We start from the raw sequence: 12,827 nt of genomic DNA, 5'->3' as shown, positions 1-12,827 counted from the left end.
TATTTTTATATTTTCCCCCTTTCATTTTCTTGTAAGTCTTACTGCTTTCTAGTGGACGGCCGTTTATTTTGCCTGTTTATCAGTGGTCATTGAAGAAAAATATCACCTTAAAACTCAAGCAGCTGTGATCTGCAAATAAACAAAAACAACCAGATTTTATTTCCTCGAAAGTACAGAAAGAACACCCTGTTTTACCGTGAATGGTATTTGGCAGAACAGAATCTGGAGATTTTATTAGAATGTTAGCTTGATTCAGTTAATTTTCTCCCATTGTTGTCACGAAGAGTTGAGAGTGGATTGTGGAGCAAGCAAACTTACTTTATTATGTATTCATATCTTTCGATTTTTTTTTGTTGTTGAAGGGTGATAATTCTTTGCTGCCCATGGACATTTTGTGCTGCTTTGAAAAATGGATTTTTTAGCACTCTTGGAAAATTCTTTCTGATCTATATCCACACATAATCAGGCTTGTCTCCCAACAATTCTTTAAAAAAAATTTTAGATTTAATAATGAAGGATATTCTATTTACATTTAATGCCATAATTTTAAAAATAAATTTATTTATTTCATTATTTTATTTTGTTTATTTTGGCTGTGTTGGGTCTTTGCTGCTTCGCGCGGGCTTTTCTCTGGTTGCGGCGAGCGGGGGCTACTCTTTGTTACGGTGCGCCGGCTTCTCATTCTCTTGGTTTCTCTTGTTGCAGAGCACAGGCTCTAGGCGCGCAGTCTTCAGTAGTTGTGGCTTGCGGGCTCAGTAGTTGTGGCTCATGGGCTTAGTTGCTCCGCGGCGTGTGGGATCTTCCCAGCCAGGGATCAAAGCCGTGTCCCCTGCATTGGCAGGTGAATTCTTAGCCACTGCACCACTAGGGAAGCCCCTATAATTTTTAATAATGGTATTAATTACTTGGCTTAACAGAAAAACAATATAGATACAAAATGAAAGATGCAATCTGTAGCACCAGCTTAGGCAATCATTTGGATCTTTCATAAAATACCTTCAGAATAGGACATAATGCTGCAGTTATTTGGTACTGGGTGAGCTTCTAGATCCCAGACAGATAATAATATTTGTATCTTCAATCACTATATGTATCTTGTTTTATTGCCCCGTCACTCTGATCAGCTTAGATGACACAGGTCGTCTGCCTCACAAATTTCACAATCTAAATGTAGCCAGGCTGGGAAAAATAATCTTAAAGGCAGACTTCAGAATTCACCTTAGGTACAAAATAGTCTTTGTTTAAGAAGATTCCTTGATGGAGTTCAGTGGGGCTTCAAGTCACCGACCAGAGAAATCTGGAGACAGTTAAACCATTCTGCTTGAGAAGTCAACAAGAGGTAGGGAATATGGTGATGGGGGGAGATCAGATAAGGAAAGTGGGGTGTGGGATAGCAGTGTGGGAAGCTGAGGCCAGTGGGGAAAAGCAGCCAGTGAGAGGTTGCCTGTGGTATGGTTGCTGAAGGACTTCTAAGAAGGATCTTCAGTACTCAATTTAAATTTGTTTCTGGTGTTGCCATGTTTAAACTCTCGAGTACCCAAACTTTCAGTAAAACAAATAGACAGAAACAGATTTTGCCTCAGGTATTTTAGGATTCAAAGTTATCAGGGTGTTTTCTTTTTTTATAATTGAAATATAGTTGATTTACAATGTTGGGTTAGTTTCAGGTGTACAACAAAGTGATTCAGTTATATATATATATATATATATATATATATATATATATATACATATATATATATATATATATATATATATATATATATATATATAAAATTTTTCAGGTTCTTTTTCCTTATAGGTTACTACAAAATATTGAGTATAGTTCCCTATGCTATACAGTAGGTCCTTGTTAGTTAGTTATTTTATATATAGTAGTATGTTTTGATGTGGAAAAGGGGTGGTACCCTCTACATGCATTGTGGCTATCTTTTGAGTAAATTCAGTGGAAGCAAGAACTCAGAGCAGAGCTCATAAGGAAAACCTAAGTGTCTGAATTCATCCCTCACCTGCAGCAATAGACTTTATATAAACCAAGTGTCTAATTCTTAAGTACTTATTTCTTATTGTTGACAGGTATAGACAGTGCAATCTCAGGGTGACCCAGGGCAGATTAACTAATGGGGATTATAATCAGAGGTTGGGCCCAACATTCTCAATTTTGTAGTTTTGGGTGATCATTTTCTTATAGCCTTTTAAAATTATTATGTAAAATAGTATTAGTTTTGCACTAGCACATGGATTAATCACAATAATCAGAATTGCTCAAATTTGTAATCTGGACATTGTATGTGGTTTGTACTGGATGTTGTATCAGCTTTCTACATTGGATGTAGATTCTAGTGCAGATTTTCCAGACTTTTTAGACTTTGGGGGTACATACACTCTTTAAGTTGGAAGCACTTTTCTTAACTGTGGCAGTGGACTTGGATTCTTTAAAAAACAAATTCCTAAAGTTGTGAAAGACTGTGTGTGTTAGGGAACGGGGTGTGGGGAGGGGGTGGAAATGCGGCTGTTGAATGCATATTGAGGCTCTTCGTTTGTGGGGTGAGAATAGCAGTCACAGTTTTGAGAGTTGGATTTCCTTGAAGGCAACTTTGATACTGAGCACCCAGTGAGGGCAGCTGGAAGACATAGGCTCTGGAAACCACTGTTAATCCAAACAATTCCAGATAAACTTGACACCCATATGTTTTAAATGTATGGCCCAGATGTGGTAAGTAATAGTATTTGTTATTTCAAACTGGGTATACATAGAATTTAAAACATTCACATATATAACTTGTTGAAAACAGTGTTAGGTGGTAACTTGATTTGGAAATTCCTTGCTCTTCTTAGAATTACAGTTGGCTCTCTACCCAGATGCTGTCAAAGAGATGTTCAAAAACTTGAAAACAAAATCTCAATAATAAGATAAATATGATGGGGGCAAATGCAAGCAAAAAAATTGGGAAGCACTGACTAGACACAAATTTAATCCAAATTTAGCTGTTATAAGCCTAAATACCAAAAATGGACCTCAAACTGACCACAAATCGCATATTTGTTAACAATTACTTAATATAGTATTTTAGGGCATTTATTAGAATAATTTTACTTTTGACATAGATATGAAAGTAGAGAAGGTTAGGGAAAAAAATAACTGAGGAACATAAATCTTACATGGAAGGTTAGAAGGAGTTGAAATTGTTTAGCTTGCTGAAATGAAGGAAGGTTAAGAAAAAGCCTTAAATATCTTCAAATACATGAATGGGATCATAAGTGGGATACTGGTCTGTTATAAAGAAAACTGAAAAAAAAATGCATGGGTTCAACTCTTAAAGGCCTTTGGGACTTCAAGTCCCAGAGTCTGAAGTTCTGGCTTTCTGACCTGCTGTTCCCTTTCCCATTAAGGTGTCTTCTTGGTGGCCCAGAGTGTAGCCTTTGCTCTTTACCATTTGTTGATCACAATCTAAGCAAGGTAGGTGTCCCAAGATCAGGTCATAGAGGGTGAAATTGATGCATAGAGACAGATGGTTACTGAAGAGGCTAGTTGGGTAATTATTCACTTCCAAAGACTTTGATAAGTGAAAAAAAATTCTTTGTTCTCCCATAAGCTCTTTAGTCTTATTCCTCTATTAGGATTTACCATATTGTTTTTTGTTTTGTTTTGCTTTTGTTTTTTAAATTGTGGTAGAAACCACATAGCATAAAATTTACCATCTTAACCATTTTTAAGGATACAGTTCAGTAGTAACTATATTCACATTGTTGTGCAAGTGATCTCTAGAACTTTTTATCTTATAAAACTGAACAACCCCCCCCCCCCAACCCCCGTCTCTCCCTCTCCCCAGCCCCTGGCATATTGGATTTTGATGGATTTTTTTTCCTACATGTTTATCTCCCTCATTAGTTTCTAAGTTAAGAACTTATTCATTTTTGTCCTCAGCGCCTTACACTTAGAGGGTACTTAATAAATGTCTTCTGACTGAATGCAAGAATGAACAGCAGAGTGAGTCTTTTAAAATAGAATTGTGGTAATAACATTAAGTTAATGGATGTGGCTGGTACCATTTGCTTTCCTAACCCATCCCCTTTTTTACAAAAGCCAGATTTCATTCGCGATGACAATGGATGTGGCTAATCCTAGCAATGACTCTTGAATGGTCCAGTCTGTGGTTCTCAACCCTGCCTGCAAGTGACAATCACCCGTGTTGCTTTTTCTTTTTCTTTTTTTAAAAAATATTTATTTATTTGGCTGTGCCAGGTCTTAGTTGCAGCACGCGGGATCTTTTCAGTTGCAGCGTGCAGGATCTAGTTCCCTGACCAGGGATTGAACTCAGTCCCCCTGCACTGGGAGCCAGGAGTCTTAGCCACTGGACCACCGGGGAAGTCCCACCTGTTTTGCTTTTAAAAATACAGATTCCCATTTGAAAAAGAATAGATACATGTATATGTATAACTGAATCACTTTGCTGTACACCTGAAACAAACACAACATTGTTAATCAACTATACTCCAATATAAAATAAAAATTAAAAAAAAAATGACAGAACTGGAGAGAATGGCATGAAAAAAAAAAAGAAAAAAAATTCTTAAAAAAATAAAAATACAGATTCCTGCTCCCCCTCCACAATTCTGATTTAATTGGTTTGAAGTGGGGCATTAGCATTTTAAAAAAATCTCTCACTAGGGTAGAGAACCATTGTCAGGCAATCCTGTTCTTTGCCAGATCTTTGCTTTTCCTGGCTTTTTAATCTCTGGGGTTGGCCATGTGACCTAGTTCTGGCCAATGAATCTCTGCTGTGTCTTCTGGCACTCCTTTTTTTTTTTTTTTTAAATTTAGCAGTGTGGATTTTTTTTTTTTCTCTCTAATATTTATTTATTTATTTATTTATGGCTGTGTTGGGTCTTCGTTTCTGTGCGAGGGCTTTCTCCAGCTGCGGCAAGCGGGGGCCACTCTTCATCGCAGTGCGCGGGCCTCTCACTATTGCGGCCTCTCTTGTTGCAGAGCACAGGCTCCAGACGCGCAGGCTCAGTAGTTGTGGCTCATGGGCCTAGTTGCTCCGCGGCATGTGGGATCTTCCCAGACCAGGGCTCGAACCCGTGTCCCCTGCATTGGCAGGCAGATTCTCAACCACTGCGCCACCAGGGAAGCCCTTCTGGCACTCCTTTTGCTTTCCTGATAAAAGAGACAGATAGCAGAGAACTTAGTGCTATGGCATCGTCCTCTTTTTTTCTGTTTTGAATGCAGGTGTGATGCCGTATGCTATGGTAGCCATCTTGCAACCATGAGGCAACAAGCATTAAGATAAAAAACCCAACAAGTTAATGGGAAAGCAGAAAGTTGGAAAGAACCTGGGTCTTTAATAACATTGTTGAACTCTGGGACTGCCTACTTTTTCTTGTTTAGTAAACAATAAGTGTCATTATGGTTTAAGCCCCCTAACAGTGGCTCTTCTCTCATTACCTGCTTACAAAAGCATTCTGAGCTGAAACAAAGGGTATCGTAGACCAAACTCAAACTGGATGCAGATAAATCCCATGATGAAACGTTTTTCAGAAAACCTGGCTAAAACTCTAGAACTATTTGCCTACATGTATAACTGCTATGGCAAAGGTTTGTGATATTTCCCGTAAAGCACTCCCTGATGTGACTATCAAAAACAGACCAAAGTTGCGTATAATTTTTACTCAGTTTTGAGTTTATGTTTTTATATTTCCAGTAATAAATGTCAGCATGGTAGAATGGCATATCTAATGAAAAATAACATTTATTCATTGAACAAATATTTATTGAACATCAACTCTGTGCCAGACATGAGTTTAGCTAAGCATATGGGAACATTAGCGAACAAAGCAAATAACTCTGTCTTTAAAAATACCCCTGTGGCACTGATATTCTAGTTGGGGACTGCAGGAGGCAAGCAAAGAAGCCATCATGGTAATAAATAAGATGTGGGGTGTGTTAGAATGTCAAAAGTGCTATTGAGAAATAGAACAGGTTAAGGAGGGCTAGGAGCACAGGAAAGAGAAAGACTCACAGTTTTAAATCAGGTAGAGGAGGCAGACCTCACTGATATTACTTTTGACACGATATGTCTTTAAATACTCAGGTAAAAGGATCATTATCGAGAATGAAGTTAAATTTAAGTACTAGATTCGTTTTCTGAATATGTACTGTAACCGAAATGTGCTCCCCAAAGGGCTGGTGAAGTTTATACCTGCTAGCCACAGATAAGGGGAAAAGAGTTGATCCTCGATTTTGTGGAGATTGTGTGTCCTCCTGCCTATCATATATTCTTATTAGACATCTTATGGTGGATAATTTTTGGAACCCAAAAGCTGGTGTTACTTTCTGCAGTTTGCATGTACAGAATTAAAAACAGTGGTTCTCAAACATCATAATGATGCCTGTTCTAGATGCTGGGAATATGGTCGTGAACCAGTCTGAAAAGGTCCGAGCTCATGGACCTCACTTTCTAAAACAGGGAGAAAGTTCCTCTGTCTGTTAATAAGCATGTGATTTCCCCGTGCCCTTTGGGTTCTGGTTTATTTTAGTAAGATTGGACATAGAAGGACATTATGATGGTGACATGTTGCTCTATTTGAGAATAGGGAAGGGATACAGCCAGTAGTGGGCATTCCTTTCTTACTTGTGACAGGTGCCACTCTTGTCACTCTCTGCTGTCCAGCTCACTTTTGTTGATTTAATAGCAGTTTTGTGAGTTCCCAGGGAAACCCCACCAATCAGGAATGCAAGGAGGGGGAAAGAGACAGCTATAAGAGTTAGTCTCTCCTAAGGATCTTCCTCAGATTTTATCTCAATTAATTGCTTGAGATATTGATAAAAGTCATATACATAAATTATTAAATTTTATGTAAGCTTTTGGAAAGGTTTTTAAAAATTACTTTTGAGACAATGGTAGAAAACTAGTCATTTAAAAAAAATTTTACTGAAGTATAGTTGATTTACGTTGTATCTAATTTCTGCTGTATAGCAAAGTGACTCAGTTATACATTTATATATTCTTTTCATATTCTTTTCCATTATGGTTTATCCCAGGATATTGAATATAGTTCCCTGTGCTATACAATAGGACCTTGTTGTTTATCCATCCTATATATAATAGTTTGCATCTGCTCATTCCAAACTCCCAGTCCTTCCCTCCCCCACCCCTCCCCCTTGGCAACCACAAGTCTGTTCTCTATGTCTGTAAGTCTGTTTTCGTTTTGTAGATATGCTCATTTGTGTTGTATTTTAGATTCCACGTATAAGTGACATCATATGGTATTTGTCTTTCTGTTTCTGATTTACTTTGATTAGTATGATAATCTCTAGGTCCATCTGTGTTGCTGCGAATGACATTATTTCATTCTTTTTTATGGTTGAGTAGTATTCCCTTATATATATATACCACATCTTCTTTATCCATTCATCTGTTGATGCACATTTAGGTTGCTATTGTAAATAGCCTGTCTTGGTTCTTGTAAATAGTGCTGCTATGAACATAGAGGTGCATGTATATTTTCAAATTATAGTTTTGTCTGGGTATATGCACAGGAGTGGGATTGCTGGATCATATGGCAACTCTATTTTTAGGAAACTAGTTATTTAAAGAAATACCAAGATCTCTATAGACCAGGGCTTGAATATTATTGATATTTAATTCTTATCAACTAAATATAAGGGTTATTATAGTGAGCCCCATGGGGAAAATTCTTCACTAACTACCCCTTGGCTTATTTTTCTAAAGAAAAATCTTTTTAAATGTACTTGGGCGGGGTGTGAGAGGTGGTGCACATCTAGGGAATGGAGAAAACACTGAAAATCAAGGAGAAGGCTGTTCTTTCATTAAAATATCCATGAAAAGGGACACAGCTTCACCTTTAGCCAAACTACAGCAATGTATGGGGATTCTCATGGTCTTTTTTTTTTTTTTAATTAATTAATTAATTTATTTATGGCTGTGTTGGGTCTTCGTTTCTGTGCGAGGGCTTTCTCTAGTTGCGGCGAGCGGAGGCTGCTCTTCATCGCGGTGCGCGGGCCTCTCACTGTCGCGGCCTCTCTTGTTGCGGAGTACAAGCTCCAGACGCGCAGGCTCAGCAGTTGTGGCTCACGGGCCTAGTCGCTCTGCGGCATGTGGGATCTTCCCAGACCAGGGCTCGAACCCGTGTCCCCTGCATTGGCAGGCAGATTCTCAACCACTGCGCCACCAGGGAAGCCGCTCATGGTCTCTTTTAAGGCAACTGATAATCATAAGATTTTGCATATTAAGAATTTTTCGCAGAGCAGACAGAAGTCTCTGGAGGTCAGGGCCTTTGAGAGAGGTCATCTAGGGCTGGCTGATGTTTTATGGCTGCATGGTTTTAGCCCAGTTTGGTTTTATGAAGTGAGAGGAGAAAAAAAATATTCTGTTTGGAGTGCTCTGTGTTCTATTTATCTTCCTGAGTTATTGTGATGGCCTTCTAGGCTGAAGTTTAATGACATCAAATGAAAACTGTTTATTTTACCCAGGCTTCAACATCTGACAGAGGCAAATCATTCAATCTTACATCCTGGATTAAGTGTAAACAGAAGTTTGATAAGATACAACCTGAGGAACAAATTTTAAAAATAGTAGTCATCACTCAGATACAATTTTTATAAGCTTTTTCCTGTTTATTCCGCTTGATTGCATTAACACTAGCATTGCCTACAGAAATGAGGCTTTGTGATGTGTGTGACATTATACCCTCTTTTTTCCTTCCTTCCTTCCTTTCTTTTGAAATCAAAAACAAATATTATAGTAAATAAATGTCAGAAGAAAATCTGTATCAAATTTCAAGTTACTTGGTGTTGTTTCTATGATTTTGAAAATCAACACAGCTATATATTTTGTGCGTGGTTAGGCCTAATTCAATAAAAAAATTTGGAAATCAAAGAAAATCTTGTTCTTATATATCCTAGGAATGGACAGATCAGTAGATGGAGTGTTAATGAATTCTAATTATTTTCCCTTTGGAGTTGATAGTATAATTTATTTAAATACAAGTTTTAATTCATCCAGTCTAACATTTGACAAGAACACTGATACAACTCAAGCTATTAATTTTTCAGAGTTTATTTTGGGGCTATTTCTCAATAATAGTCTAAGTGAAAACGACCAGTTGTGATAATAATAATAATAATTATTATTATTTTTAAAGTATTTGTTTATTTATTTTTATTTATGGCTGTGTTGGGTCTTCGTTTCTGTGCGAGGGCTTATCTCTAGTTGTGGCAAGCCGGGGCCACTCTTCATCGCGGTGCGCGGGCCTCTCACTATCGCGGCCTCTCTTGTTGCGGAGCACAGGCTCCAGACGCGCAGGCTCAGTAATTGTGACTCACGGGCCCAGTTGCTCCGCAGCATGTGGGATCTTCCCAGACCAGGGCTCGAACCCGTGTCCCCTGCATTGGCAGGCAGATTCTCAACCACTGCGCCACCAGGGAAGCCCTGTGATAATTATTGATGAGGCTTGAAGAGATAATAGGGTAAGCTGCGCTATAAGGACTTACAGGCAGAAGAAAAAAAAAGGTCTTTAGAAAAGAAACTGGTTTGGAGGTTTCCAATTATCACTTAAGAGATTCTCACATTTTATGGAAAGGGACTCAGATCACCTGAAGCCCATGGTACACAATTAGCCATGAGTCCAACTGTCCTATTTATATAAATGATAATATTCTCAATTAGAGATTTCCCAAAAAAGAGACTTACAATCTTGTAAGAAACTTCACCCAAAATGATGAATGTACTCTAGTCTTCCTCTCTAGGCTTCCTCTGTTACAGAGATTGTGGTTATGCTTTTAGTTGTCAATGTTAATAATATCATAGCCAGTTATTTTACCAGCAAAAGCAAGTTTATTCAGAAATAGCCAGAGGAATTGCAATTTGGGATACATGAACTATTCTGGACCACAGGCAATCCAGAGAACAAGGAAGGCAAACTGGCTTTTATAGGGAAAAGGGAGGAGTAGGGAAGAGCTGTGATAACCAAAGGGACCACTGAAAGAAGCTGCAAGTCCAAAGTATGGAGGCTTCTTATCTGTAGGGCTGCTATCAGATTGGCTGGATTGTCAGTGGGCTGAGAGTTTTCTTCTTCCTGCTGGACAGTAAAGTAGGCGACATCTTCCTGTCAGAGATGTAGGCTTATGTCTCTTCCTGTTTGGAGTTATTGATGATGCAAGGCAGGGCAAAGAGAGCTCCTACTACAGGTTTGTCCTGGCTTCAAATTTAGCTGAGGTTTGTTTAATTCTACAAAGTAAATATTCAAATTAAAAGGTTTATCCAGAGATATGCAAAGTTAAACTTCCCCCCAAAGCATCATTAATGACATATTCTGTATCCAAGTTCTGCTATTAAACCAGATCTTTGAGTCATGAGCTTTGCCAGTTTCTCTTGCTCTGCTTTTATTTCTGATGACTGTACAATAAGAAATTAATCCACCTAAATTTTGGTGAACCTTTATTTCTCTTGAAGTCTGATAACACTGTCTTCTGTATCTTTTCAGCCCTGATCAGAATGAGATAGAGCTTTTTGACTTACAGCATCATGATTATAGGTAGATTTAAGAGAAAATATCCTTTGGACTTATTTTCTTTTTAAAAAAAAATGTTATACTACTTATTTATTTATTTATTTATTTATTTTTGGCTGTGTTGGGTCTTCGTTGCTGCACGCGGGCTTTCTCTAGTTGCGGCGAGAGGGGGCTGCTTTTCATTGCGGTGCGCGAGCTTCTCATTGTGGTGGCTTCTCTTGTTGCGGAGCACGGGGTCTAGGCGTGTGGGCTTCAGTAGTTGTGGCACGTGGGCTCTAGAGCACAGGCTCAGTAGTTGTGGCGCACAGGCTTAGTTGCTCTGCGGCATGTGGAAACTTCCCAGACCAGGGCTCGAACCCATGTCCTGGGCGTCTGTTCTTAAAATTGATTTTCTATCAGAGAGGACCTTGGTGCTAACATCTTGCTTTCTAGGGTACTGATCATAAAAACATCTCTGGCTTGACCATTTTTTATGACAGTCATTATTAGGAGATACTCATAGAACTAAACAAAACATAGGCTTCTAAACTTGGATTTCCTTACATCTTGGATCTATTCCCCCCCTCAGTACATATATCAGACTCTTTCCCTGCCCACTCCTCACAATGCTCTTGCTTCTAAACTTGGATATTCTTAGTGAATGAAAGAACAGAGGATAGCAGCAACCTGTGTTCTCAAAATATTACTGCTTCAACAGATGGTACAACAGGAAAAAAATTTTTTTAAACTTAAAAGAAAGTAATTTCATAATACACTGTTTCTGGAGTCATGGTGGTTTCTCAAATTATCAATTGGGTGATATCCCTGATTATCAATAGATTGAAAACTTCCTGTATGCTAGGGACTACGCTAAGCCCTTTTCATTTACATCATTTCACTTATTACTCTCAATAACTCTATGGTTAGATGGGTACTATTATTAGCCTCATCTTACAGATCAGGAAATCGAGGCACAGAATGGTTGAGTGACTTTCCTTCACCACACAGTGTTCAGGGACAGAGCTGAGAATGGAATTTGTGCTGCTAAACCTCAATGCCCAGGCTCTCATCTGCTATACTCACTCTTTCTCCTTCAAGGGATGTGCAGTAGATGATTCAATAACTGTAGGGTAATGCTTATTTTAAATTTGTTGACAAATGTCCACAGTTGCATTGAGACATTTTACTACTCTATTCCTCTTCACTCATTTAAATTAGCACTAAAGGTCTGTGCATTTGACTGTCACATTCAAATGCTTTTTCTTCAGGCATTGATTTTCATCTTATTTATCTGGTCCTTATGTTTGTTTTATTCTCTAATATTGTGATTAGGGTTATATTTTGGGTATCTTTGTTTTTGCGCAAGGAGGGTGGAATTAGAGCTTTAAGGTAATGAATTTGATATACTGTTAGGGAGATGTGTAGACTCTTCTCTGGGTATGAAACGCTCTATATATCACTGGCTGAGCTGGTTAACTTTGTTGTTTAAATCTTCTATAGCAGGTGCTGGCAATCTTTCCTTAAAGGACAGATAGTAAATATTTTAGGCTTTGCAGACCATACAGTCTCTGTCATAACTACTCAACTCTGCTGTTATAATGCAAAAGCAGCTATAGACTGTATGTAAGTGAATGAGTATAGCTGTGTTCCAATAAAATTGTATTTTCAAAAATTGGCTGTCAGCCTGCAGGCCAGAATTTGCTGATCCATGTTCTATTGCTTTATTTACTTGTTATCTACCTGCTCTATCATTTTCTGTAGGGTGTGTTAAACTTTCCAAGTAAATTCATAATTTGTTCTTGATTTATCTCCTTAAAAACCTGTCAGTTGTTACTTTATAATTTAGAATAGTAGCAGAAAATAGAGGTTGAGAAAGTGAACTCTGAGTCAGGTAGTCTGAGCATGTCCTTGTGTAAGCCTCTTAACCCTCTGTGTCTCAGTTCCCTCCTCTGTAAAATGGGAGGTAATAGTTACCCCAGGGGGTTATTGAGGATTAAATGAGTTAATACATGTAAAGCTCTTAGAACAGTGCTTGGGATATGATAAGCACTAAATGCACATGAACTATTATTATTTGAGGTGTGGTTAAGTGCATTTAGGGATATAATCATAATACCTTTTTGATTTATATTCTTTTAACCTATATATAATATTCATATTTTCACTGCTATTTTTGGCCTGGCATTCACTTTCAGCTGACGTTAAAATTGCTTCTCTGGCTTTCTTTTGGTTCACACTTGCCTATTACATCTCTTTCCTTCCTTTCCTTTTCAGCTTTTCTGTATCTGAGCATGTCTCTGTAGACAACTTAT

This window comes from Balaenoptera musculus, chromosome 13 (assembly GCF_009873245.2).
Source record: "Balaenoptera musculus isolate JJ_BM4_2016_0621 chromosome 13, mBalMus1.pri.v3, whole genome shotgun sequence".
NCBI classification, from domain to species: domain Eukaryota; kingdom Metazoa; phylum Chordata; class Mammalia; order Artiodactyla; family Balaenopteridae; genus Balaenoptera; species Balaenoptera musculus.
This window is presented reverse-complemented; position numbering follows the sequence as displayed.